The sequence below is a fragment of the Mytilus edulis genome, chromosome 2 (genome assembly GCF_963676685.1).
Source record: "Mytilus edulis chromosome 2, xbMytEdul2.2, whole genome shotgun sequence".
Classification (NCBI taxonomy): Eukaryota; Metazoa; Mollusca; class Bivalvia; order Mytilida; family Mytilidae; genus Mytilus; species Mytilus edulis.
Window position 1 is genome coordinate 49,172,927 of NC_092345.1, and position 4,409 is coordinate 49,177,335.

A 4,409-nucleotide genomic window follows, 5' to 3' on the forward strand; every position below is an offset into this window, starting at 1 on the left:
AATATAATCCTGAAACATGTCAAAAGTTATAAAATATGGCTTTGTTTACATAACTGACGATTCAATTTAATTACCTATTTCTCTAAACGTTGATAACATTCACAAAATTTGAAACCAATCAAATTAATTTCACTTTGAGATGACAGGTAGAGTTGATAAAGTCATTTATTGACTTGATGGGGGTTAAATAATCACAAATAACATAAATGTATGTGTGGAAATTTATTGAAGGCATACTAGGCTGTAAAAAAAATGTATCAACCCACCGGATATTATTTATTCAGTTGGCATTTTTTTATTTTATAAGAGTGCATTCCTTTTGTTATAATTTTAAACAACGTGAAAATGCATTTGTAATCTTAACCGTACTAAACGAAGAAGTTTTGAAATTTAGTATGAATCGGTTTGGCAATAAAATCTACATGAAACAGACTTGTTTTCCCTGTATGGTATATTCATTTGCTTACAACGAATTTGCTTATTTATTTTTATATATCAAAATATGATACATATACTAGTAACGATAATTCCAACGTCAGCACACAAAATTAATCTGTTCACTAATAACCAGCCTTTTGCCTAAATGACATACAAACATAACTTTCTTTGAATGACTGGTGTTTAAATAATTTTTGAACAAATACTTTATAAGCATAACGTCATAGTGCCCAATTTGCATCCATATAAATCATTTAAAAAAAGCCAATGAAATGTTATAGGTTTTTTAAGAACAATTCGTATAATTCATAATACGTTTTTCAACATATAAATTTATTGAAAATAAAAACATTTTTGTCAGCAAGTTCAGATAATCATTGAGGATTAAGTAATATCTACTGTGTAGTAATTTTATCTGGGGATTAGCTATCTGGGGTCTAGGGCAGTATTGTACATCATGAGTGTAGACACTTTATCTCCCGCCTGAGGCCAAGGTGTGCTATAGTCAAATAAGGAAATGGATTAGCCAGTTTTTGGGAGGGACAATTAAGATCAGATTATTTTGCTTGAACTTGGAACTGCAGCCATTCAGTTAATTTCTCTGAATGAAGAAACATCATCTATTTGAAACTTGGAAAATATTTTGTAACTTTTTGCAAAAACCCACCCATCTTCCATCCAATTTTAATGACAGTTTTAATCATTATTTTTTAATGTTATTATTTTATCATCTTAAGATACGGGATGTGTGATGCTTCACAAAATTATTTTTATTTTATTCATAGTAGTATTTTACTATTTGTTACTGTAATGTATGATATACTGGTTGGGGCATTTTCTTAACCCCACCTTTGCTTTTTAATATCCTTGTCATTTATTTGCTACTATTGATATTGTTGATATGTCATTCTCAATTAATTATAAATTTTGAATAAATGACATTTTGCTCAACTTGGCATTAGTTTTCTCGTTTGAATTATTTTACATTGTCTTATCGAGGCCTTTTATAGCTGACTATGTGGTATGGGCTTTGCTCATTGTTGGAGGCCGTACGGTGACCTATAGTTGTTAATGTCTGTGTCATTTTGGTCTTTTGTGGATAGTTGTCTCATTGGCAATCATACCACATCTTCTTTTTTATATTGGCTAAATATATTTAAAAATACACAAAACGGTCACATTATGAATGGGTTTTATGAAGATGAACTACTTAGACATCTCGGACAACGATGACAGCGACAACGAATGACATCACATACACTCTATTCTATTGCCGGAATTCAGAAAGGAGTAGGTCCGGTAAGGGCCGATTTAGGCCTCAAATTTCAGGTTCATTTAACAAAAGATTTTGGGCACTTTTTAAACAGTTAAGTGTCTATTTCAATTGATTCAGTTAGTTTATGTGAAAGATTTTAACTGATTGAGTCATTAAAAACGCTCCGATTCAAGCTTAAATATCATGGAAAATCTATCAAATATGCAAAAAAAGTCACTTTCATATAGTTTTTGTCAAAAATGAAAGTGGCCGCATCCGTGTTCATCCTTAATTTTTATATAATGTTATGTATTATCATCAAATACAACTTATATTTCAATATTAAGAATGAACAAGAATGCGGCCACTTTCATTTAAGACGAAAACCGTCTAAAATTTGACGTAAATGCTCAAATTGTGACGATTACAGTAATTTAGCATGGCTTAAGGATGCTAGTTCCCGATATATGTGCATCGCATGGTTGAAAACAGCCCATATTTATGTAGCAAAAGCATTCTACTCTCCAATAGATAACTAAAAGTTTACATTTTAATAATTTTGTAAAACTGCTTTATTTTGGGGCCAAAAAGGGGTCTTACTGGACCTACTCCTTTGGCTTTAGCTATAGTATTACACACCTGTTAACTTCAAAGGTGGGGAAATGAAATACAACTTAACAAAGCGCTAACCATATGACCCATAACTTGACACTTTGTCTGAATGGATGAAAGCTTTTCGACCATGTTAGAAAAGTATTCAGAAACTACGTTGTATTATGGGCACATGGGTTTCTGAATAAAGACAAAAGTGATATACCGCTGTTCAATTTTCATAATTCGATTTAACTGGGGAAAAAATTGCGTCACAACCAAAACTGGGGGAAACACTGTTCAAACACATCAACTATAAGAGAAAACAAAACGAAACAAAATAAAACACTGGACTGCTTCAAAAACAAACATTTACATAACATAGAGACAGACTATGTGATAACAACTGCCACATGCCTGACTTGGTACAGAATCCTATTATATTTCTAGTCCATTCAATAACCAGAAAATTGTGGATTCTTTATCCCCTTTGCATAACAAATATGCTGTTGGTCCAACAGATTTAGTCTCCATTAAATATGTCTACTGATGTAAAAACTATTACTTGGAATGCAGCTGACAAAATCTACTGGTCCGACGCAAATTCTACTGGTCTCGGACCACCAGAACAGCCTAATTTCGACACCTGGTGGAATGTTTCACAAAAGAACATCATTAACAAAGAATGAAATTTCCAAAATCACAAATCTGTCCTTCTTTCTTTTGGTATTAACATCAAAGAAAAAGAAGAAAATCTACCGTCATTAAACTGGATACCAAAAATGCACACCTTATAAGGAACGATACATAGCTGGATAGTTTAATATCTTTCTTTAATGCTGACTACTATTCTTTCTACAGTAAAATCTGTACCTGTAGAAAACTTATCGAAAATGGTATTTTACATCCTAAATTTTACGATAATATTGTACTTAAAGCGCGGAAATTACTATGTGATCCGTGTAAACTCATCGAACCTTTAAACAAACTTATTAGTGAGGGTTATCGTACCAATATTGTAATTAGATCTCTGAATATAGTTTACATTGGCACTAATATCGATTCAGTCATTAGCAAATTAAAACATAACTAAATTGTATTTTCTTTGCAAGCGGGATCATATAGAGACACACACACGTTAAGTTTTATCTCTAAAGAATTCGCTCCTCACTATCCTGCTACCTGTCGATACATTTGTTTTTGGCATTGCACAAGTGATGTTTTCTCTGACTGTTCATGACGTTAAAATACTAAATCCCTGGGATGTGTTTTCGTTGATTTTAGTCTCTGATGCATGATTTTTATTATTAATTGTTTTGGCTTTTAACTAGCTTTCAGTAACTGCGAGTACTCTCAAATCTTACTTTCTTGTTAATTTGACCTGTTGATACTATTTGTAATGCTTTTTTGTTATTTTTTTTTTATTAATATGGATCTTGTCTATATTACAGCTTTGATTATTTGGAATATCTACTAATTTTCACTTCTTCGTACTATGAACATCAAAATTATTCATTTTTTTTTTAATCTGTACAGAAAGTTCTATCTAGCTCTAATTGTATAGTTTTATTGTTGATATTCACCCATATGTACCAAATTTTAGATTATGTTTATTTATATTACAGAACTTTCTTGGTATTCCCAATAGGAAGATTTGGTATACACAACGACAAAATTATTTTTATTTACCTGTGTAAAATATGAAACCGGTTTATTTCAAAAGTGAGGATTTTGTACAAGTTGTTAAATTTTCACAGTTGTATCTTACCATAGCTTTGTTTAAACTTGTTTATTTACTTTTGACCTTAAATATTTATCCTTAATAACTTTATTAACTATGTATTTGCATTCAGGCATCGCAGATCAAATGTATTCGTTCACATTGTGTTAATTAACGTTTTTTGATTGAGTTAAGCCTTCCAATTGATATTATTTTATCGTGTGTTTATCTATGTTGTGATGTTATACTATTGTCTAAAAAAAGGGAGAAGGTTTGGTACCATTAAAACATCTTATCCTGCTGCAAATGTTTGCACCTGTGCTAAGTCAGGAATCTGATGAACAGTAGTTGTCGTTTGTTTATGTAATTTATACGTGTTTCTCGTTTCTCGTTTTTTTATATAGA